This window comes from Gallus gallus, chromosome 12 (assembly GCF_016699485.2).
Source record: "Gallus gallus isolate bGalGal1 chromosome 12, bGalGal1.mat.broiler.GRCg7b, whole genome shotgun sequence".
Lineage (NCBI taxonomy): Eukaryota > Metazoa > Chordata > Aves > Galliformes > Phasianidae > Gallus > Gallus gallus.
Genome location: NC_052543.1, coordinates 16,259,344 through 16,284,229, shown reverse-complemented (window position 1 = coordinate 16,284,229; position 24,886 = coordinate 16,259,344). Strand labels below are relative to the sequence as shown.

Genomic DNA, 24,886 nt, shown 5'->3' with positions numbered 1-24,886 from the left:
GGCTCTCCCACCTCTGCTGGCCGTATACTTCGCAGCGTGCTTTGTGCAGTGCAGCTTAATTGCTCCAAAGGGTCACTTCTGACTCTGAGCTCACTGTTTATTTTTTTAGTAGGGTAGCACAAACATTTGGATATTTGTAACTAAGGCTCTGACGTCATTTCCATTGCAAATCATTAATATCAGGAGTTTATAACACGGCTTTTTAGAATACTTTTTGTTGAAATATGATGATGCCTTGCTTGGTTTTAAGAAAGCAGAATTGTTCCCCCCCCCCCCCCCCCCCTTTTTTTTTTAAACAAAGATAAATTGGAATCTTTTGAGTCATAGGTCTGCTTTCTTCTCCTGTCATACCCCTTTAGTTATTTTTAATAGCTCTCCTGTTTGTCCATATTACTTTTAAGACAAGTGTTTCATTTAATCCTCTGACATGTTAAGGGTCAGTGGATCCCACTGCTGGAAGGAAACGTCTGTGGAAGGGCCCAGCATTTCCTGCTGCTGGGGCACTTCCACCAATGGAACAGAGCTATACAGTCATGACATTAGTAATTGTTTGTAAAGATCTTAGAAATAGAAAGTGCCGCGTTTAAAAGCCAGCAGCAGCATAAATCAATAATATAGGCAATGGGACCATTTCCTTCGGGGGTCTGGGGGGACTTTTTAACCCCTTTTTGACTGGAAGAATGTCCTGCAGTTATTTTTACAGCTTTTGTTTGCTCTGGTGCTGCCATCAGTCATCCCTTAAGCTTCGTTCTAATAGCGGGGCAAGATAATGTTCATTGGGAAAAATTTGTTTTGAAAAGCCTTGAGCACAGTTTGAACGCTGCTGAAAGTGTTAGTGTTGGAAAGCAGCTGAGAAACGGTTTCTGAAGAAGCGCGCCTTCTTTTGCTCATCTGCACCTCTGAGAGCTGATGTCCAGTGAGAAATAATGCGTGCTTTTACTGTTTGTTTCCTTTGGTTTTAAGGAGGGATAGATGGTCGCTTTTGGTGCTGCTTACTCTGAGTGTTCAAAGCTCTGAGCTCCGGTTTGGAGAATGTTAAAATAAACCCACAGGAGGTCTTGTAAAAGTTGTAAGAAATTGTAAGCATGTCTGCTGAGTCAATTACATGAGACAAATTGCCGGGGTAAGGCTGCATGCTTCCAGACTTGTTATTTACACTCTGCCGTCTTTAAAACAATTCATTTCTGCCTTTGATTTCACAGCAGATAAATACGTGTTTTGGAGGGAAAAAAATAAGTATTAATTAGAGAAAATATTATTTAAAACTAAAAGAATTATTGGGGTTTGCATTCGTGTGGTTAAAAGGAGAATCTGGCCTATCCTCCTGAAAGTTGGATAACTCAAAGAACGTAGCTTGAAAATGCAGACTTTGGCTTTTTAAAGCTTCTCAGTAATGAGACATGAATGCACGAGGCAGTTCTTTTTAGATCATTTCAGTGCTAATATTGAGGTTATTCCTTGTTAAGAAAAGAACCCCCGGCCTCAACTGTCTGAGAGCCTTCACAAAGCTCTGCCGAGCCTATTAACCCTGCATGGAGCTGTGGAGCACTGCTTACAGAGCAGTGCAGATCCCACGTGTGCAGTGTGTGCTCACTGTGTCTCTACGGCTCAGTGTTGTGTGTTGTGTGCTGTGATGTGCCGCGTTACTGCCTTAAGCTGCCATGGTTAACGTGGTTTGAAACGCATCCTGATCAACCCATGTATTTTTTAGATACTTGATAACGTCCTAAAGCACCGTGAAGTCCTTTTCCTCTTTCCCAGACTCTCCTTTTCCATCACCATCAGTGCAAAAGCTCTGAGAGGAGCTCCTGCAGTTGGGCACATGTCTGTCCAGCATAGGCACAAAGGACTGCAGCAGGGGAGAGCGCTTTCTGGTGGAAATGGTGCATGGGGATGTTGCCGGTCAGTAGGCTTTGTTGAGCTGTTTTCTGTAGGACGTTAGGAAAGGCTGTTTGCCCTTTTAATGTCATCTTTTATTTCCAGTCTCCTTTCTTCTGTTTTCTGCTGTCCCCTCCCTCGGACAGCGGTGGCCGACTCGAGGTGCCTGCAGCAGGAGAAGCTCTGAGCACTGCTGCATGCCAGGGAGACAGAGGAAAAGCTATTTCCCATGGGAAGTAATTGATAATTGAAGTGATGAAAGATGAGTGTGATTATGCCTGGCACCTCCTGATGCAGCTGAACTGGTGGTTGAACTTTTAGTTTCTCTTTCTGTTCCCCAAAGTGATTTCTGGTGACGCTGTCATGTGTTTCTGCACTTGGGGAGAAGAGTTGAAAGCCAGCTCCTTCCTTCTTGCCCATGCGTCCTCCACACGAGCGGTGAGTGTCAAGGACTGCTAAGAGCTGCTCCGTACGTTGGTGTTCCTTCCATTCCTCTCTGCACTTTGCTTCTATCTGCTCTCCTGTGTCTCACTTTTCCCTCCTGGTAGGAGCAGGGCTGCTGCCCGCTGTGCTGGGAGGGTGCAGAGGGCAGACTTTGGTGTCTCCCCACGAGTCCCAGACCTCTGCTTTCAGTGTGGGCTTGGCCAGGCACACGGTGCCCCAGGGACAAGTGAGGCTTTGGCTATCTGCAGGGGAGATGGACCTCCAGAAGGAGCACTGAGTGTGGGGTTCTCACTCTTGTGACATGCAGTGGGCTGCTGGTAAAGTGGGAGCCTGGTGTGTGGGACATGGCATCAACAGGATGACAGATTCACCTCCGAAGAGAGGAGTAGGGGGAAAAAAAAAGGTGCAGACGAGCTTTGTGGGTGCTTGAGGAGGCCTCCTCTTTGAGCTGACCGTATGCAATTACACCTGCTAATTTTCCCAGATTTTCTCTTCTGTCACTGACATCCTGTCTGGTCATTGCCCACGAAGGGCAATCTGTGGCATCATCTGGATAAGACCTCAGTACGTCGCTGTGGGAGAACTCGAGTTTATCATAGTTTTATATTGGGTTTCCCTCGGCGTGTAACTGGATGCATTAATAGTGACATGATCCCGGTGTGACCTGGACTTTAATGGGTTTGAACTTGGAACTGCTCAAACATTAAGAAAAAGCCCTCGCTCCCTGCGTGTATTCAGCAGCTGCTTTTTATATGCAGAACCCTGAGCTGCAGAGGTTCAATGACGGTGTATTTTCAACTTTCAGATGAAAAGGACTAAATAACTGCCAAAAACTGAGCTATTTCTCTCCTGATGCAGATGTGTGACTGCCAGGACACGCATACATCAAAAAGACAACATGCCTCTGAGCAGTTGAAAACCTACTGCTTTGTTTTGTTTTGCTAGAGGCAAACAAAATGTCAGCCCCCTCAGTCCTGGGAGAGGGCTTCTGCTGGCAGCGTGTCTTTCTCTCGGGGCAGGGGCCTGGCAGCCGGGCCCTGGGGCTGCTGCCCCACCTCTGCAGCTGAGTCACTTCGTGGCATGGGGACTGTTTGTTCTGGACAAAGCTTTCTTAGTTTGTCTTGACTTTTGTACGTTGCCAGCTGCGCATGATGTACCATCCAGAACACACTCTTTATCGTGTATCAAACCTTAGCTGTGACAGCAGAGCTGTGAGTTGCTTTTCCCATCTGCACGGGAGCCAGGTTGACCCCTCGGCGGGACGTTGCAGGGTAGGTGATCTGTCTGCCGTGTGTCCGAGCGCTTTGAAAAGGTACTCATTTCTCCTTTTTTAAAAAGAAAGTAAAACCTCTGCAAGGCCTTATTTTCTGCAGTTTTGGGAAGCGTCCTCCATTCCTCTCCACGTTTCCACTTGAGATTCTGTTTACAGAGTTATTGGCTACCTGAAACCAGATGGGCATAAGGGAAGGGCTGACGTGAGTCTGGCTATAGTGGGATGTATGTAATGCATATGTCCTGCAGTACGATGGGGAGGTTCACCACCGGCCATCAGAGCCATTTCATGGAACGATGGTGGAGAGATGGAGTAGAGATGTCCCTTTGGAGAGCTAGTGACAGGTTTACTGACCAGCAATTCAGGCTAGATTGCCATTTCTTTTGGTGTTAAGAGTTATTATTATCAATTTATCACGTTGTTAGATTAGCACCAAACAAGTTGTGTTGTAATGTGTTGGTGTTATGCTGGGAAGGTGAGCCTGCCTCTTCCTTCTTCCTTCTCTGTGCTTCTGAAAGTCAGGGTAAGCCTCTGCTTCGGGGTATCCACTTCTGTCACAGAGTAATAATGGCACGATGGTTCATGTGTAATACTTCTATTTTACTAGGGATGTAAATCTTTGGTCTATGGACCACTGCTTCAGTTCAGATTTCTCTTTGAAACATTAATGAGCGTTTGGGTTTTGGAGGAAAAAAAATTACAAGTAATGATGACATTGTGTAAAAATGTAGCAGCTAATGCATATGTTCTGTTGGTTTGCCTTGTCTTAGAGGAACATCATTTTCGCACATCACTATTAACAATGCAAACACCCTGAAATGCTAATAGCACTAGTAAGCTTTTAATTCCATGGAATTTATTGCTTGCTGTATTTCCATGAATTTATAACGCTTTGATTCTTAAGAGCCCCATTTAATCAGTTTTGCCTGGCACAGAACATAATAAACAACTTGCTGGTGCTAAAGTGCCACATGGGGGAGGCTGCTAACAAGAAAGTTAAATGCTTCTGCCACTAGCAGTTCCTTCGCTGTATTTTTCATGAGCTGTTACTACCAGTAATGTACTTTGCTAGCTTTAGAGCAGTGGTTAAACACAGTGACAAACCAAACAGCACTCCAGTGCTGTAAACACCCAAAGCAATACCATTTTTGTGCAGAGCTACAGATAAAACCAGACTTGAGGCTCAGCATCGTGTTAAAGTGAGCAGTGATTTTTGTACAAGGCCATGTTTTTCTTGACATCTCAATGTAGGACTTCTAGGAATAAGTTGTGGATGGTATTGATCAAAGAAAACAGTGTGGAGAGAGAGAGAGAGAGAGAAAAGAAAAAGAATTGCAGTGTCTTAAAAAACAGTTCTAGTTTGTTTATGCTGTTTGACCATAAAAGTATAAAAAGTCTGCCTTAGAAAAATACCAGGTCATTGAGTGCTTTAAAGCAGAAAATGTCATTTGAGTCTCAAAACTGCACCAACTTTATATAATTACCCTTTTAATTATCCCCAGTGGCCCATGAAATTTGTAAAATAGAGCATTAAGAGTTTGATTTACTTACATGTTGCACTTTAGTGTTACGCTCTTAATGAATAATGTTTAGTACTAATGTCAAGCAGACGCTGCTGAGTGCAGTGGAGGGGTGCGTGGTGCGGAGCTGAGTGTTCGGAAGGGAACTGGGGAACCTCCTCCTGGAATGGAGAGTGTTGTATGTGTGTCAAACAGTACGCTGTAATTTTGGTTGCCTGAGTCAACTCTATTGATTTAACCTCGTGTGTGCAAAGTAGTTTGGTAGATCTTCTTTATTTAACCATGCCAGGGAAGTGACTGTTCTGGGGTGTTTATTTAGTACTGGAGAGCTTCCACACACCTCCAGGTCCTGTGTCAGCTCCTTCCTTGGCATGGAGGATAGTTGTGGCCTTCCTCCAAAGGACTGGGGCATGGAAGCCATCTCTTAAGCTTGCTTTAAGGGCTGACTGGTTCAGTCTGTGGTAGTGGGAACGACTCTAATCAGTGTTTGGTGTGCAATTTTCGTGGGGTATCCAAACAACGTCTGCTGCCAAGAAATTGCTAGAATAAGCTTTGGGAAAATGTAATGCAAAGTGTGGTCTTACAGTGCAGCTGAACTGAACAGGTATCCTCAAAGGTGAATGGCAGCATCAGTGAGCTGTGATGGCAAAAGAAATGAAGCAGAGTCTGAAGGATTGGATGGTAGGATGTAATAGCTGGTGACTTCTAAGTTATTGGTACGAGTCTGAGTGAGGTGGAGTCTCAGCAGGAAACGTTTGCATTTGAACGTGGTCATAAAATGCCCTCAGGTGATGGTCTGATGCTCAGAATCCATCCGCTGAAAAGCTGGGGACAGCTGAGACCACAGGTGGGCAGTGCTCAGAAGGATGAGGCGATCTCTGACCTCACGTGCCACTTCTTCCTTCCACTGCTGGAGGCAGCGCATGAGCTGCTGGGTAAGGGCAGCGTGCAAATGCTGGCATGGTGCTTTGGCATCTCCATGACTGTACGTGATCAGATGCCCCCAGACAAAGTGTGAGAAGCCTGGAGATTTACTTTCCTCCCCCAAAATTGGTCCAGTTTTCCTGTATTGACTGTCATAACTTTCTTGGTATTGCTCTTATCTAGACGTGCACATGAATCGTGCCGAACTGCGGAGCTCTCACAACCAGTTCATATAGCGTTATCTTTATTTGTTTTTCCAGTTTGTGAATATCCCCGTGCATTTAGGATATTTATCGTTGGTAGTCAATAGTGCAGTTGGAGGAGAGAAACAACAGAAGACACATCACTGCCCAACTTTCATGTAGTTAAGAAGAAAAGCTCGGTTCGAATCCTGGCTTAAATAAATGGCAAAAACCTATTTGCATCCCTGAGGTGAAGATTTCATGGTATGATTTTTTTTCTTAAAGCGAACAAGGGTTATATGTTTGTTGTACAGCGAAAAGTGGGAAAGGCAGAGTTGTTTTGGTTGTTTACGGAAACACATTTCAGGAAACGGAATTCTGGGATTCTGAAATTTGAATTTATTTATGTTCAAAAAGATCTTGTTTAAAAAAAAAAAAAAGCTGAAGGGGGCAGCCTCCGAGGAGGCTAATTAAGCTTTCTTGTACAGCGCTGAGCACAACGGGGCTCCTTTTTTGTTTGTCCCAAAGCCCTGCAATAATAAACAGAATTACTGCTAATAATTGGGAGGCTTTATTTGAAGTTGTGCTGACTGCGGGACGCGGGCAGTGTCAGTTTTCAGTAAGTGCATCAAGGCTGACCTTGAACTTGTGTCTGCTGATAAGGGCCGCGCAACAGCCCGCTGGTATCTGGGAGCGCGTCACAGCGCTCAGCACTGCTGTCGTCTCTGCCAGCGTTTCTCCTCTCCTTGTCTCGTGCCCTTTCTGCGGCCACGGCCTGCAGGAGCCAGGGCTGGTGCACGGGGAGGGCTGGCAGCTGGCAGGGAGCTGCGGTAGCCCAGGTGCTCTGCTGTGTGCCAAGCCAGGCCAGCCGTGCCGAATTCAGGAGGGGGGGAACATGGGAAGATGAATTTGTTGCAGCAGAAATGGTTGTTTTGGCTCTGTTTTATTTCACGTGCTGTGTGTTCTGTCTCCTCCACCACCGTGCATGGATGCGTCACTCCCTTCCGCTGTGCAGCTTTTCAACGCGTGTGGCATCGTATCGCGCCCTGCTCTGCACCACGAGATGGTGGAACTCGGCGAATTTGTCTGCTTTTTTTTGCTACTGAAAGGGCTGGAAGTTTGCCTGAAAACCAAATTGCGTGGCAGGAGATTACAAAACGGTTAGTTTCCAAATCTGATTTTTTCCCTTGTGAATTTTTCTTGCTTGCTCCAAGACAAGATCCATCTTGAACAGCTCTGACTGAGGTGGTGCTAATAACCATGCTGGAAAACGTCCTGTGGCTTGCAATAACAGCGGGCTGGGAGGAGGACTCAGGGCCACAACAGGGGGATCCTGGGGACAGTCCTCACCTCAGCTCCCTTCATACTGACACGTGAGTGTTGGTGGGCCATGAGGACAACCTGGTGGTGGCGTGGGGCATTTGGGCCCGGCTGTGGAGCTGCCCCAGCACCAGGCATGGCCTCGAGTTGCCATCACCAGGCTGAGCATAAGGGATCGTCTCCTTGTTTTGTGTGTGTGCCTCCAAACTCAGGCAAGAGTTCACAGCCTTTTGGAGCCATCCAATTGCTCTTGCGTGGTTCTGAAAAAAATAAACAAACAAATAAGAAACAGTCCAAAGGAAGCAGAGAAATGCCAAACCCCAATCTATTAACTCCGTATTGTCCAACCTATTTAATTCTGTATTGTCCCATCTATTAACTTTGTGGTGTCCTTCCACGGTAGTCTCACGTCACAGCTGTGGACATAAATGTGAACTCTCACCTCGGAAGTAACTGAGGATAAGTGACGTCTCTGAAGGGCAGTTATATTCCTCTCTAAAATTGGTAACGTGAAGTGGAAGGTTAATAAGAAGAGAACCCTCTGAACCTCGTGGTTACACTAACATTTAGCCACCCAGCTGAGGAGGGATGAGGGAGCCGAGCCAAAACAATCACAGAGGGTCCAATCAGATCACTGTAGACATTCTTGTTTTCAAAGTTGATAGGAAATGGTTTTCTTAGAAAAAAATGGAATTGATGTTCTTTTTCACTTGAGGAGCCAGTTTTCTGATCTCCAGTCAAGACGAGGAGCTTGCACTGGCCTTGAATTTCACTCTTTGTCATGAATTGTAGTTTTTATGCGTGTTGGCAAATTATATATACTTGCAGTAGTGCACGCCATTTGCTTTTAAGGAAAGAAAGGAAGGAAGAAGGAAGCTGTGTTTCATTTAAATGCTCTTTAGATCCCTCCGCATATGCTTTTGCATATTCTTGACCAGTCTTGCTTTGTTTTATGTGTTTGTAGCATTTTTCTTACACTTTGTGCAATCATTAGCATTAATGGGGATTTGCGAGTGTAACAAGAGGAGAATATACCCTAGAGTGTGTTACTTAATTTCCCTTTGAAGTGGAATGAAGTTGTCCAATTGGCCATATGCTGTGATTTACCATGGTTCCGAGTAGTTTTTGACTCCTTGTAGAGCAGGTTAATCTCTCCTAGTGAGCCTACGATTAATCACGTTTGATCGTATATGGCACAGATACATACCACCTTTAAAAGTACCAGTAACCTTCTGAGGCATCTTTTTCTAAGCCAAGGACAATAGATGCACAATAAAAATGCACAAGAACCGTTTGGCCCTGCAAAAATTGTGCACTCACATGATTAGTGAGGCGTGGTATTAAATTATTTGAGCTTCCTGCATAAATATATACCGAGAGGAGCCTTGTAACTGGAGATTTTGAATATAGCTTTCCTCTTCATGGGAGGAAACTGCTGTACATCAGGCCTGGAGCATTCCTGTGGAGCTCTGCCCAGCTGGAAGGTCCGTCCTCCTCGCCTGTGCTGCGCTGTCCCTCACCCAAAGAAATGCCTCCTCCTGTTTTATGGGTGGACTTTGCAGCTTGGTTGGAAATAGAAACACAGTAAACAGCAAGTGTGCCTCAGAAATAACCCCAGCAACATAAACTGTCACTACTTCAGCTTCTTTCCAAGGCCCCTTCTTGGGGGCCTGATGTGCAGCTGCATTACAAGCGCTGTAACACAAGCAGCAGTGCTGGCCCTGGAAAATACTGTGGTACAGCGCACAAATATCTGTAGAACCTTGTTTGTATGTATGTGTGCTTATGTTTAAGATGCAAACTTGCATTTAAGTGTGCTTGGCTCCCTGTAGTATATAGCTGCAGAGCTATTTCTAAGATCTTGGAAGAGATGGGTTTGTGGTCTGATATTTTTTACTGTGTTTTTCTTGCCCTGGTGTTTATTAACATCTTCCCCGATGCCCAGTTACAAGGGATGGCAGCATAAAAGTTTACGTGAAAATACATTTCTCTGTAAGTGCTCTATTCCTGTGATTCCTCTGCAGCTTTAAACCAAAACCAGTTCCATCCTGTTCCATCTTTTACCCCTCAGACCCGATAGGCAGAGAGGAGAGAGATTTTGCTTCCCTCTAAAATCTGCCTCATCCTTTCCATTTCCAGCCCTGGGTTGCTGGCTGGAAACAGCATCGCCTGCAGTGGCACGGCCCTGACTCTGCCTTCTTCCCTCTGAACCCATCTGCACATCTGAAGTCTCCTGGATGACCACTGGTGACTCAAAGCACTGAAACAGGAGATTAGAGTCAGGGCGAGCAATCTTCTTTTCTGCTTGGCTCTGCCTGTGCTGGGATCCGTAGCAAGGCTCTGGCCACGGTTCAGTGCATTCAGGGACATGCTGGACATGAAGGATTTGCCAGGAAGGATGGGAACACTGGGCTGCCGAGAGATGAGTCTGTGGCAGAGGGATGCTCCCATCTTCTGGCTCCTGCACCTTTTCTTACAGCAAAACGGCCATATGGCAAGGGGTGTGCGCCCTTTCTTGTCTAAGTTATTAACAAGGAGGTTTAGTAATTGCTTCAGAACAGGTTTGGAAGGTTCTGTTGTAATGGCTTTAGTTAGCTGCATGGCCATCCACTGACTTCCCTCTGTCCTCTTCCATGGCTGAGTGTGTGGGACGCACCCAAACGCTGCCATGAAAACTGTCCCTGTCCAGAAGTGATGGTCTGCTTCCTTTCCCTTGCAGAGCTTTTTCCCTCTGCAGTGCAAACAATACATTTACCACTTTGGATTTCTTAGCTTGAATGTGAGTTGTTTTCACAACTGGGCTGATGCCGCGTCCTCTGGTTAGCCAAGTAACCTGAAAAGCCAGATTGCATGTGGCAGCGCCTAAACGGAGCTGAAGGACTGGTTCCTGTTTCTTTTCCTACACCAGCCCAGCAGGGCCCCTATGCCCATGCACTGCCAGAGCTCCAGCAGGTCCTGGGATGGCTCGAGAAGCAAATGTGGGAGCTGCATGCCACTGGAGAGCACCTGAGGGGGGATTCGTGCCAGCATGCCCACAGCCATGCTGAGCCCTTTGGTATGTTGCTGCGACACACAGCATTTTAGGAGTGCTAATTACTATTTCTGGTACCCTAAGCACTGAGTATATGCCGTTGTGAAGACAAATAAAGAATACAGTCCTTTCCCTAACCACTTCAAAAGGAAATCTGCTTTCTACTTAATTTCTGCTTAAAAGGGAACTGTTGTGAAGAACACGGTTGTCTTTTTTTTTTAATTGTTGCTTTGTTGTTGGCCTTCATCTTCCTTACTGAGAGGGAAGTGCATCTACATGCATTAAGATAATGGTAGCTGGGAAGGAAAGGGTAAGGCCAGGAGTAGGTGCAAAGAGTGTGTTTACAGCTGCCCCGCGTCCTGTTTTTCTCAGCACTGGGTTTGCTTTCCATGAGTTGAACCTTTTGGAGGTGAAGCAACCTCTGGAAGTGTTCAAGGTTGAGGGTTTGTGTGTGAGTATGGGTGTGTGCCTCTGCACATCTGTTGACCTGTGATGTTCTGTGATTGTTAGGAACCTTTTGGCTTTTGTGAGCACTTGATACCACTTCTCTCCAGGTATTTCTTTCTAACAGGCTCCTGGTGTGAGTCATTGATGTTGGAGGCTTGGTCACAGCAGGAGCAAACCGCCTCTGCATGGTGCAGGGCAGTGGGAGGGGATATGGCTTTGCGGAAATGTGGGGCTCCTTCTGGTCACAAAAACCAGCCTGTAAAAATGATGAACCTCTCTTCTGTCGTCCCCAGGTCTGACAGTTTTGTATAACTTATGAATTAAGCATCCGGGAGGTGTATACGTATTTTTTTTTCTCTTTTAACAGTCACCAAACCTGAGGCAGATAAGCTGCTGAATAATTTTCAGTCATCCAGTGACACTGGAGCAAGTGTGGGAGCAGATCCCTGGAATGTCTGCCTCAACAGAAATGGCTGAATTGCCATTAGCGTTAGCGAGATCAAGGTGGCACCCAGTGCTGTGCCTTAGCCACGAGACTTCAACCTTAAACTTCACGCAAAACAGACAGGACCTTTACTGCAGAGGTCTCACTGGAAAGATCCCAGCAAAGTAAACAGCGTGACACTTAATTTATCTACCCCGGGAACATGAAGGGCTCAGTCGACCTGATGGGATCTGTGGTTCCAGGGAGTCTAGGTATTTAAAACCTGATGCTCAGCCTGCTAAGCCATCCCCTGCAGCTTTTCTTAGTGCATAAGATATGAAAAAAATCTCCTGTCCTGCAAAACAGATATTAAATTGGATACTCTTTCCCCCTGCCACGATAAGAAACGTGGCAGAGAGATGAGGGAAAATGGAATGCTGCTTAGAAAGAAAATATATTTGAATCAAACATAAAAATTGGTGAGATAGGAGGATTTTCAACGCTGGTAGCAATGCCCTCCCCAATGAGTTACTGAAAATTCAACTCTCCCCGTAGTTTTTGCACTGGATTGTGAATAAAAATGGTTGTGATTGATGAAGCGTTTGGTGTCTCACTGTAAGTTGGTCAAGAGGGACTTCTAAATCACCCAAATGAAATATTGCATTATCATGAACAGTAATATGTAACTGTTAAGTATGCCGTTGCTTATCATAAGCTCAAGCTCCTTCGGAGCTCTACCCAGCGAGCAATCTGCGAGCACTGGAGCAGAGCTGCCATGCCCAGCCCCTCCCCGTGGGACGTGTGAGATGTGGAAGGAGCATCCCGCTGCACCCGGGGGTCTCCTCAGCCTCACGGGGAGGGGGCAGCTCAGAGAGGGCAGTGTGAGGAGAAGGAGTCTTGGCGTTTTGGTTTTTACGGAGGCTGGATGAAGGAAAAGGCAACGTGCCTTTGTGTGCTGAAGGGCATGGGCCCATGAGTCGGGTGGGGGAAGTCTTGGCTGTGTGTTCCTCACTTCTGTATTCGGCTTGTTCTGTTGTTTCATTACATGTTGGGCTGATGGTTGTCAGGTTTTTTGTGTAAAGCTTTTTGTTAGTTCTGTGCATAGGATAGAATATGAGAAACATTGGTAGCGTTTCGTGGGGAAACCAGCAATGTAGCATCAAAAAAAGCATGTATGTATATTTTTTCTAATTTCTCTACTTACACCAAGAAATAGATCAGTGTTGTTTCTATTTAAAAATAAGGGGTTTTTTGTTTGTTTTTGTTTTTTAAATAGGTTTTTCCTGGTGAAAATCCCCGTTGTTCCTCAACTGTGTAAATGCCAGGCTGGTTGGGCTGAAGTTATCTCTGTCTAGAACTTTCCCCAAAGACCATGCAGCCATTTCTCAGAAAAGGATTAGAGAATTAAATGCTGCCCTGGCTGTGTGGAAACATATTTAGTGCCAGGTGGTTGGGGAGCCTGAGGATTTTCCATGTTTTGGGGCTAAAATGTGGAAATGTGTAAGGTGATGTGGTAGTAAGGAATGTGGTTTAGTGGCAACGTTGTTGGTAGGTGGATGGTTGGACTATGCGTGGTCTTTTTCAACCTTTATGAATCTGTGAGATTGCACTGAAAGCAGGGACTTTGCTTTGGGCATAACTGCACTACTTGATCTCGGGTTGGCCAAGCTGCAGGTCTACAAAACGTTCCTACTCTGAGCTGGATGAGAGCCTCTGGTTCCCCTCTGGTGGACAGAGCGCTCCCCGGCTCAGGCAGTGACAGTGCCTCTTCTCCCCAGCCTCCTTGTCCCTCACTCCTCCTTGTCCTCCATCCTGACCCAGCTTTGTCTCCTCTAGGAGGAGAACGAATGGGGCCACACGACAGCTCCCACTGAGGGCATTCACAGCCTTATTTCCATGTCTGTTCAGCAGCATGTGGGAGCTCGGTGGCTTCTTGAAGAGGGGGTGCTTGCCATGGGTAGTGTAAAATTCAAGGAGAGCCTTGCCCATGGCTTGGACCCTGCTGGTACCATCTGCGTTGTGAAGCACTGTTGCACAGGGACAGAAGAAAAAGAAGTTCTCTTGCACGTGGGATGCGCATCACTGCTTGCTTCTCAGTGGGCACAAAGTCTTTGGGGTTCGCTCCGCATCTCCAAGGTATGGAAGATGATTTCTCTTACATCAGTTTTATCATGCATTTGGGTACAGAGGAGAGACTGTTTGGCTGGGATTGGGGGTTGTTGCGCACAGCAGCCAACCCGGCCACAGAACCCCCATCTCAACTCTTCCACTGAAGCTGAAACATTCATTAAACTTTTATTTGAATAGGAAAGCTTCACGTTTTCTTGACAGAACAGATTCTGTGGCTACTAATTTATTACTGCAATTTAAGAAACAGACGTCTGTCTGACATGTGCCACGTAGTTCAATAGGTCACCAGTGACATCATACTTAAAATCGTTATCTTTGCAAACTGTGCATTTTGGGTAAAAGCTTTTATTTATAGTCAGTCATTAAAATTGAGACCTGATATTTACTTTTCCTCTGATTAGGTTAAAGAGTGAATATGAACAGAAAGTACCCTTCTGTTACCACCAGGCAGTTTACAAACTGCTATTCACATGCAGCCTTTTCAAAGGAATTATGTTAAATCATTACGGGCTTAGATGGTATGTTTCAGTTTGTACTTTTTTTCATTGCTAAGGCTGATCTGTGCCATAAGGGATGTATTTTATTTCCTCCTGGTCCTGTGTTGGTTCTTGTCCTCGTCACAGAGCAGCTGAAGGCTGCGGTGGAAGAGTCAGATTGGAGATCTGCTCCATTTGCAGCATTAAGAGACTTTGGGGGTCGCCCCCTTCAGCTGAGCCCCCAGAACAGAGCGGCTCTTCAATAGCTGCAGTGGAAATGATTTTTGATGAAAAATTGTATGTTGCGAGTTGGCAGCACTGCCCAGTACACTTCCTTAATACTAATGATTCCCCCCCCAGATCCTACAGCTAAGATCAGTGGCCCATTTCAATTTTTATTGAAACAAATAAACCCAATAAAAACACTTATGCAGAGAGCTGGAGCTCCTCGATAAAAAAAAAATGTATATATATAAAAATTACTCCGCATTGAATTTATTGATTTATTTATTTACTCCAACTGGAAAATTGAGTATTGTGTTAATGTATTTTATAAGAGTCACGGTGCTCGATGAAATGGCTAATTTATTTTAGCGTATACATAAATAGCTGGCAATTTTCAGTGAGACAGCCTAATGAAAATGATGCTATGAAATTGTCTATACTATGAGGAGTGATGGAGTCAAGTTATTATTGGGTGAGTGCTGCGTCGCAGCGAGCTGGCCATCATGTCTTTGAACTTTTGAACTGCTACTTGGCCGTGTGATTGATTGGCTTTGGTATCAGCACGTCGAGTTAACTTCTTATTTTGGTTGGGGGAGCGCAGATAAGCAGCGCGCCGCGTGATTTTATGGATGTTTAGTTTAAACAAGATGGTTGGAAAATTTAAAGTGTGTTAGCAGAGCAGGCTCACGCCGTATGGAAAGGCAGAGAGATGCTCGTAGGTACCATTAGATGTCAACACTGATGTTGCGATTGCTGCAGATGAGCTGAGTACGAGCGAATTTGGCAGGGGAAGCATGCATCATATTTGTAAGAGAAACGTTGCCTTTGTTCTGTACCGAGTGTGCGATCTCGCAGCGACTTCGGCCGCCTTCAGCCTCCCCTGGCCGTGCCCACGCACTGAGCGCTGCGCCCTCGGCCCCCGCCCCGCACTGCCGGAGCTGTTGGCCGCCCGTGGGCCGCGGCCCCGCTCGCCGGGCGCCCGACTGCGGCTCCGGCGGCCGCCTCGTCCTCGCTGCGAGATGCTGCACTTGTTCGCGGGGCTTGGGCCGTCAGAGGGCCGTTCGGGCAGCGCTGCTCGGCTCCCAGCCTTCCGCTTAAGAACTTCGTCTGCGGGAACCTCTGCACGGCAACTGCGCCGAGCTCTGCTTCTGATTAAACCGAATAACTTGACACCTGCGTTTTACAATTCGCTTCAAGTGCTTTATCCCGTAAACCCGGCGATTTCCGAGCTTTGCAGCCCGCAGCCTCGCTGCGCACAGCCCCTATCGCTGCGCTCCGCTCCCGCGGGCGGACCGCTGTGCCGGGCCCGGTCCGGTCCGGCCCGCTGCAGCCCCGCAGCTCGCCCAGCCAACCCCGGCCGGGCTCAGGAACGCGTGTGGGCATCCTTTTGTTTTTTTGCAGGGATGAAAGTGACGTGGCTTTATTTGGCTCTTTAACGCTCTCCCCGTGCCCGAGCCGTTTGCAGCAGGCTCGCAGCGAGACATTTGGAAGCTGCTAGCACTTGCCTCTGCCCCCACCCCTTCTCCCCCCACCCCCAATATATATCTATATATATAATATATAGATATTTAATTAAAAAACAAAAAAAAAAAAAAACACGGCCTGTTCAAACCAGAAACCAAAACTACTGGGACAGGCTAAAAACGGGGCTGACACCAACACTATTAGCTGAAAAAAAATTTCCATTTCATTGCAACTATGTTATTGTTTACTTTGCCATACACATCCTAATATGGTTACCTCCCTGTCAAAGCGGCCGAGCCGGGCTGAGGGGCCCCCTCGGGGAGACGCTTCCAACTGCTGCTCAGACAATAAGAAACAAACGGCGCAACTCCACAAAAGGCTGCCCGGAAAAGAAGTGTCAAATCCATCCCGCGGAACTCTTCCCGCCGCCTCCCGACCCCGCGTGTACGTAAAGCTGCGCCGGGGCGGCCGGGCCGCGGGCTTCGCTGCTGGGAGGGGTGGGGGGGCCGGGGGGGGGGGGGGCGGCGGGGCGCGCTTTTCTCCTCGCTCCGCTCCGCGCTCCGGCCGCGCGGAGCCGAGTGGCGGCGGGCCGTGCTGCGGCGGGCCGGCTCGTGGCGCCCCGCGGCGGAGCGGCCCCGCGCCCGCAGCGCCCCGCCAGGTGCCGCCCTGCCCCGCGCCGCCCCGGCCGCAGCCCCGCGCCCCCCGGGCCGCCCCGCCGAGCTCCCGCGGCGTGCCGCCTGTTATCTGCCGCCGCCAGAACAAAGGTAGGTTGTTCGACTCGGCGCTCCGGGGGAGGGACAAGTTATTTTTGGAGGGTTGGCTTCCCAGTGCATGACTGGTTGACCTAAAAGGAGGCAAAAAAAAAAAAAAAAAAAAAAGAAAAAGAAGCCCTCCATGGAGGCGAGGGGGGAGCGAGCGTGCCGGGGAGCAGCTTCAGGGAGTGTAGTTTTATTTTTATGCAAGTTAAAGACGCCGGAGCCCCCTCCTCCCGCCCCCCAGCATGCCCTGCCCTGCTATTCCGAGAAAACGTGCGTTGCTAAAATACTTTCGTCCGTGCGCTCTCTTTTGTTCTTCTAAGTATTGATGATGATGATGATGATGATTTTTGCTTTTCTGATTTGATGTGCACGTATTCCTCTCAGCCGCTCTGAATTTCTGTGAATTCTAAATGAACTGTTGTAGGGCTGGAACGTGAGGGGCGTTTTTACAGGAGGGCTCCAACTTTTCGGGTGGTGTAACGTGAAGGCTGCTGGGGCCGCCCACGTGCCCCGCCAGGACTCACCCCGGTTCTCAGGCCACCCCGCCGTGCCTTCTCGGCTCTCTTCCCCTGAAGCCTCTCTGCGATTCGGCTCCGGAGGACGGTTTCTCTTCCTGCAAACGGAAAGGCTTGCGAGGCTTTGCCGTGCCCCTGGGTCGGGTTTGGAGATGTAGGGAAACGCTTGCACAGGGCAGTAGCACAGAAGCACGGCGTGCTGAGGGGAATCGGTCTGCAACCTGTCCGCTCCTCTGCCAGAAGTGCAGCGAATTCGTAATTCAGTGCGAGAGCGAATGACTGCATGGGGACGGATGCACCCGGCATTATGTAACTCTATGAGAAATGCACTGCTGTTGTAGGAGCGGGCATAAATAGCACAGCTAGATAAGTGAGGAAGGGCGCCCTTCATCAAACCTGTGTTACACAGCTCTGCCTTCGGTCCTCGCTTCTGACAGGGCTGGAGGAAGGAAGCAGCTTCTGCCTAAACTGAGCGTCGATCCAAAACCTTCTCAGTACCTGTTGTGGACTTGGCAGCAGAGTTGGCTCTCCGTCTTCCTGCCTTTGCTGCCAGCCTCCCCCAATTGATTTTGGGATCTCTGAGTTTTTTTGTTCTTTTTTTTTTTTTTAAGGAAGCCACAGTTCCAGAGCAGAACCAGGCAGCTCAGCTTTTCCTCCTCTTTTTTTTTCCCCCTGCTTAAAATATTACTCTGTAGGTACTCGCACATTTCTGCTCTTTGCCTGTTTATTTGTGTTTCTGCTGAGCTGTTCAGCCTGACCTTTGCTGGGCAGAAGCCTTCTGAAAATGTAAGGCCGGGCCAGGCAACGTCAGTAAAGTTCTGCGTTCCCAAACTTTTATCCTATAAAACTGGGAATGTTTTTTGTTGTTGTTGTTGTTTTGTTTTGTTTTTTTTTGATTGCATCTCATTGTGGTAAACACAAATAAATGTGTATTTTAAAAATCAAAGGATGTGCTTTAAAGCACATTTCTAGCTTTTGCTTTTTTGGGCCGTGTAGGGGATGGTAGGAATTAGTGGCCCTTAATTAGACGTGGAGATATTCACATTTTGCAGGGATTTATGTTGGAACGTGGAATGGCGGGTGGCTTGTTTCCTCATTATGAATACTCCCTGCACATAATGAGGTTCATCATTAGTTGATGGAGTGAATTTGCCCTAGCTCTACCTTGAAAGGCACATAATTTACATACTACTTCAGAGCTTAGGCTTTAATGGATTCCTCGATGAATAAAATGAAAAGCTACTTTCTTTAAATTTTTGAACAGTGTTTTGATAATACGGATTTAATAAGACATTCAATTTCCTTGTTAAGTATATTTGAAAGTGCATTCCCAATTTTAGCACCAAATATATTTCCCGGTGTCGCCTGCCGTAACTCCGGGCAGCAGCACAGAGCCCAGCGGAGCAGTGCCGGCATTTTGGGGCCGGAGCGGTGCAGCTCCGGGTGCTCGGCAGCCCCTGCCCTCTCCGTGCGCTGTTAGCACTGCTCTGCTCCTCTTCTGCGCTCACTGTGTGCAGCTGTGCTGATTGATCGATGCAAATGCGTCGGCGACTGTCAGCCTGACAAGGACAAACCCGCCGGTCCCACCTCCCTATTTATTTTAATGAGAGGAGAACAGCAAAAAAAAAAAAAAAGAAAAGAAAAAAGAAAAAACTTGGCCGGTGCAGTTCCACCTCTGGAAGTGCTGTGGAGATGTGGTCAGAGCAGGTGGAGCTGCGGTGTCACACCGGTGCGGGCTGCTGGGGATGGAGTGGCACGGCCCTGCAGGGCAGGAGGCACGGATGGGATGCTTTATTACCTGGGAGCGATGAGCATACATTACCATTAATAGAATAGTCGGTGTCATTCCTTTTTAGGCAATTTACCTCCGCTGCAGACCTGTCTGCTTCAAAATCTTTCTCTGTTCTAAAACATATATTTGTTTAGGGAGTTTTCATTGAAGTGTACATGACAATTACAGCTGTTCATTAACAAAATTGGGTATTTGTTTTAAACTTTAACCAATCACTTTGATATGCTAATTATGGTGTAATTTAATTTGAGCCCTGTAATGATGATGCCGTTATTATGGACATAAATGATGCAGTTAAGCTGAGAGTAATCTCATTTGCATACTGTACATGCCAGTAAATTAAGCCCTTTCTTCGACTGCTTCAGCTTTAATTTTCCACTTCTTTTCACACAGCGCCTTTCAGCCGGTCTCTCATAAGCCCACTTTGTAAGAGCGCTGATGACTGTTTGATGTGGAGAGTTGCTGCACCACAATAATGCACGACACAAGATGTAACATTTAAAGGATTCATTATCTTACTGAGAGTTGCTTTAAGGAGCTGGGATTAGCAGGGGTAGAAGTGTCCTCTGCGGAGCGGTGCAGGACTCCCGATAAACCATCGCCATCTTCCTTCTCCCCCCTCTTCTTGCTGTACCCCGGTGCTGGAAGCACGAGGTGAGGCCTTGCATGCTCTGCAGGTGTGTGAGCCGTGGCTGCCTCCTTGTGCAGCACGCAGGGCTCTGTGCTGCTCCACCACTGCGCTGTGCACATGGGAGACGCCGTGGTCCTGCTGAGGTGGGCAGCTTTGTGGCCCTCCGACCCAACGTGGCGTATGGCGGTGCGGGATTAAAACCTGTGACGTTGCTTTGTTTCGTTCATCTCTGCTTTCTCCATTCGAGGTACCTGCTTGGGTTGAGCTTAACATCAGGTCGGTTTCGAATTTAATTTTTAAAATCTGGCTTTCCTCTGTTGTTCTCCCTCCTCATCCTAAAGAAATCCTTGGCTTCAGAAGAACAAAAGTCACCAAAACCAAACAGAGCTGAGCTGATGAGCAAGTGCTGACTTAAACAGTTAATCTTTTCCCATTTACCATGTTGTCATTGAGCTGAAGTATTCTCATAGCGCTGTGGCATACAAAGAAATCATGTGGAATAAACAGGGCTCTTTTTATAGCTGCTTACTGTTATGGTTAGATATTTTCATAGTTTAATACCTCTGGAAGTAAAGCCCGTCCCCAGTTTTTAGCAGCAGTTGGCCTCTCAGAAAGCCATTGTTGTGTGGGTAACCAAGTTAACTGAAGAGCGTTATGAAAACCTTGCAATCCTTTCCTTACACAGGGTCCCATGACCACAAATAGTTTGTGCCGTTGCCCATAAACACGCAAGTTAATAACTTCCTGGGTGCACAGTGTGAAACTGCCGATCCCCAGCGCACGCTCTCCACTCCCACCCCCACCCCTTTACGGTGCATAGCAAATAAATGGGAGGTCCCGTGCTTACCAACTGCCCAGCGTTGGGTTTTTATGGTCCTCACCTGCACTTTGTCTCCTTGTGCATTTCTCACGTGCTGTTTTGTTTTCCAGCAGGCATCCCATGGTAGCCAAGCCTGCCCCATTGAATTTGTATCTTTATTTCCGTGTCAGGAGCACAGCAACCGTTCCCACAAAGCCCCTGCTCTTCCCACCAGTAGGATTTTAGTTCTCCCATCATCCCTTCCCCCATACGGCAATGGAGAGCATCCATGGAGACAAGTAAAAGCTTTACTCTTTCCTTTTACAGGCCCCTTGTGTTCTCCATGACAGGAGAGCCCGGAGAATGACATGCTAGCCAATTCTGGATGGACAACATGGGCGTGTAGTATCAGATCTCAGGGCTCGCTTCCAAAACCAGAATAGGGAAGGTTCTCCATGTCTGTTCTCTGAGGCTGTGTGCCTAAGCATGGGCTTCGTGTGAAGTGCACAAGGGACAAACCCAGCAGCATTTCCTTTGCCCTCTGTGCTCAGAGTCCAACCAAGGGCAAGGGCAGGGAAAGTTGTGGTCTCAAAAGCTCATGAAAAGAGTTCTTGGCTTGATCTGTTTCAGCAGGAGCATTACAGTTCAAGCCTTTCTTTTACAGATAATGTATATATTGCTTTGGGATGTCATAGGTGTGTCTTCAGCTTCTGTAGAAAGGAGTATATTGAGCATCGCTCTCTTGGGTTCTGGAGAGATTTCAGGGCCAGCCAGCCAGATGAAGGTAGGATAGACGGAGAGGTGGGGCAGGATAGTTGCTTTTGGTGTTGTTAGTGTTTCGTGGATATGATGATGTAGTGCACTGGACAGGAACTTCAGCATTAATCTTCTTGGGAGATGATATTTCCTTCAAAGTGATTTCAGTATCTCACCCATAAAGGAGCTGTGTTGTAAGAACTGTCTTCAAAGGTGGTTTCAGGCATAGTTTTTCCTACCGTCTTCTGTCCTAACAAAACACATATCCTTCCTCCCCTCACAGGACCTTGTCAGTTCATTCCGGATAAAGAAACTCGTTTATGAAGAAGATTTTCCCTGTATCATCCCCCTCTTTAATCTGATCCCGGATTGCAATTTTCAGTAAGTTTCTCCTTCCGCACTTTCCAACCCACAAACCTTTTCAACCCAATCAGGTGGGAAATTAAAAGAGATACCAGTTCAAACGATGTACTGTGCAGCCCCGTTTGAGCGTTTCTGTGTAATTCAGGATTGCTGGTTTCAAAGAAATTTTTCACATCAGGCAATGGTAGCTTTCTGCAGAAAGTTATTTCAGGGAGTGTTGAGCTTCATGGGAGACGGACTTCTCCTTTTACAGCTTTGTTTACAAACAGCTTTGTTCTTACCCTTTCCCAGCAAAACAAGTGTTTCTTCACAGAAATACTTTTGGTTGAGAGCAAAGCCGCTGAACCTCTCTCTAGAATTATAACTACACCAGATTAAAGAGCAATTTATCATATGCTAATAAACTTACCCCATCAAAGTCTCGGGTATCAAGACATAGAAACAAAAATAGGCCTCTGATCTCTATCTCTGTAATGCTTTTCAGCATAGTCTTTTAATGGCATCCAGTGAAAAAGCTGTAGGAATTTGTCTTTGTATTTACCAATAGCTGAGGCAAACAGTTATTTGTCACTGTGCCATTAGCTGAGTACTGTGCTGTTGGCCTTCTGCATCTGACTGAACCGAGATGACTGCAGGTTTTGGAGCATGACGATTCTCTGTCCCCGTTCTCGTTGGTTTGTTCATATTTGTAAGCACCTCTTTTCACGGCTGTGGAGATAGACAGGTATTTCTGATGAGAAACCCTGGCAGCTGTGTCCAAATGCCTTGCTTTCCCAGCTGCAGGACCCCAAGCAGCTCCCAGCCGGGCTCACCCGCAGCACCCAGCCATGTTTTGGGAAGCTGGGGAACTCTGCCTGTTGCTACTGGTCTGAGGTGTATGCAAAATAAAGTAGTACGAGTCAAGTAGCTGCTAGGGTTTTTTAATCTACGTCTTGTAGTTCTTTTGGCTGCACGTACCTCTTTCCAGCAGCAGATTTTCCTGTGAGTGAGAGCTGTGAATGTCAGGCTAACCTGGCTGGGCAGACAGAGCGGTGCAGTGAAATTGCGTTGACTGGTCTTGCCCTGAGCTGAGATTGAAGTCTGTCAGGCAAAGCTGTTAGCAAAAGGACTTGGGGACAAACCACTCTCCTTTGCTCCTGTGCCATGTGGGACTGAACCATCCGGAGCTGTGCAGCCTCTGGCCCTGCTTGTGCCGCGTGGTGGCTTTGGATAGGAGTCCAGCACTGCTTGTGTTGAATTTGGCTTCACCTTGACTTCTCCAAATAACACACTTACCCTAAGGATGGCCTTTCAGAAGTCCACGTTCTTTTTCCAAAGAACTGCAAATTCTTGAGCTGGGCTGCATGTGTCGTTTCCTGAGACCATTGCTTTGAGGAAGTTGACTGAAACAAGTGCTGCTTTCAGGTGCATGGCCTAAATCAAAAGCAGCTCTGTTTGAGTTCTGTGAAGTTCATCAGGGTTTTACCATCATTAGCAACCATGTGGACCCAGGCATTGCTCTCCTGTTTGCATGGGTCCCTTTGCACGGCCACCTGTGCCAGACGGGCAGGGCTGTGCACTGCCAACTGGGGCCTTGCCTCTTTGCAAACTGGACTTGCCCTGGACCTGAGGAGGAACGAGAAGGCTATGTAAGAAAAGTTTCCCAGTCTTCATGCTGAGGTGAGGCTTGCAGGGTATGCTTATCAAAGCTTGGAGACCCGTGGTTTAGCTGTGGGATGTTTCTTGTGCTCACTGGTGGTGTCTTTTGAGAAGAGCAGGTTGGATCTGAGCGGGCACGCTGTGTGCAGGATGAAGGAAGGCAGTAGGAAGCAATGAGAGCCATTCCCAGAGAACAGGGGGTTTTATGTTGCTTTTTGAACGAAGCAAATATAAAAAAGGAAGAACGAAATGATCATAAGCTAAATTGGTGCCAAATGTATGGGATTCCATGTGTGTGCTGCAAAGGGAAACCCAGCTCCTGTAGCTTTTCCTTGGAAAATAACTCTGTATTTAGAAGCTGTGTGCAGGATGACCATATAAATGTGGTTAAACGGCATGGAGTTCTGATCAAAGGGGGAAATGACGAGTAATAAAATAGGAAATATAATTATTGCTACCATTTCAGATCTTATAGCCATAGAGAGTCTTAACAGCTAGACAAAAAAAAAAAAAAAAAAGCCTTGACATTTAAGAAAAGGAAAGAAAAAATCCCCAGATTACAGCTTGTTGAGCTCCACTGAAAAAGAGAGTTGAAAAGTAAAGATATATTTCCTAGAATCTCTGAATTCCCGAATAAATATTAGTTGGGAGGATTGTGAACGCCCTGATTGCTGGCTGAGCTGAATCGCAGCAGAAACCGAGTTACCAACTTCTGAGCAGGAAAATTTGCAGAAGTCGAGATTGTAGCTGGGTTATTTTCACAAAATGTCCAGCACATATGCTGCACTTGCTTTTATTGTTCACCGTTCTGGTGTCATGTCTCGCTAGATTGAGCTTTGCTACACACCTCCACCCCCTAACAAACTGGCCCCATATATGCATATAGACGGAATATAAGGAATTAAGCTGTGTGACAGGGAACTTCTGGGTTTTCGATATGCTTGACAAATGTTTTTTAAACACGGTATAAATATGCTCTAGAATCACAGTGTTGGAGGGGCACATTTTACTCCTTAAAGAAACGTGTGTCTTGGCTTCATGTTCCTCTGTATTTTTTTCTCTTCCACAGAAATATCTAATATTTTCATGACACCTATGTTTAGATACCACAGGTTTGGACAGTATTCCCCTCTGTGCATTGCAGAGTTCCTACCGACACGCCTGGACAGAAGTCACCACCTAAACCCCTCGGGCCAGAGTCTGGCATTCTGTGTCCTCAGAGAGAGGGACTGTAACCCCTAATCCTGTAATAGGCAGATTCCTCAAGGTAGCATCTCCTGTCCCCCCACCCGTTGGGTTCCCGGCTTTATCCGACATCAGGCATTTCTCTTCAGAGGCAGTGCAAACCCTTCGCAGGCTCTACTCATCCTTGCTTCCTCTTGCTGGGCCTTGCCCAGGCGTTTTTGTTCTTCCTTGGCCTTTTCACCACGCTGTATTTTTCCTTTCTGACTTCTTGGAGAGTGTATTGTATTTCTGAGGGTCTGTCCCTCCTGAACCCGATCCCTGTGACCTGCCTGCATCGCTGGAAATGCCTGGAAAGGAGGAAGAGTGAATGCAGCCAGGATGCTGCCGTCACCCTTCAGGATTGCAGTCGTGTGCCCGATTCCCTGGCAGAAATGCCAGAGCCTATTTAGAGTCAGACATGTAAATATTCTGCTCAAAAATAACAACATTTTTGAAGAAAAATAACCTCATGGCTGACTTACCCAGAGGACAGGGAGTGTTGGCTTGGGTTGGCTCTCACCTGCTTTGGTGAGGCATTACGTTCTCATTGTCCCTTTATGAGCTCCAGATGTTTGGGCTGAAGATATCTGGAGAGCATCTCAGGGACGTGACAAGGGGGATGGGGGCTTTACACCTGCTCTGCCCCTGTCTTTTACAGCCACCTCAGCTATG

The 24,886-nt window shown here is 47.1% G+C and overlaps 1 protein-coding gene across 34 annotated transcripts in view; it reads left to right on the top strand.

Annotated features, from left to right (window-relative positions):
* Nucleotides 1–24,886, top strand: part of FOXP1 (forkhead box P1) — a 343,452-nt gene that overhangs the window by 147,982 nt on the left and 170,584 nt on the right. For 7 of the 34 annotated variants that reach the window (XM_046899966.1, XM_046899967.1, XM_046899969.1 and 4 more), the window contains one exon: nt 21,273–21,370. The exons of 19 other annotated variants lie outside the window; for them this stretch is intronic. The gene's annotated coding sequence lies outside the window, so the exon portion shown is untranslated. Of the gene's footprint in view, nt 1–2,221; nt 2,317–16,027; nt 16,183–16,435; nt 16,503–21,272; nt 21,371–24,886 lie in introns of those variants that run through there. 8 more of the 34 variants (XM_046899976.1, XM_040646261.2, XM_046899962.1 and 5 more) reach the window with 4 other exon arrangements.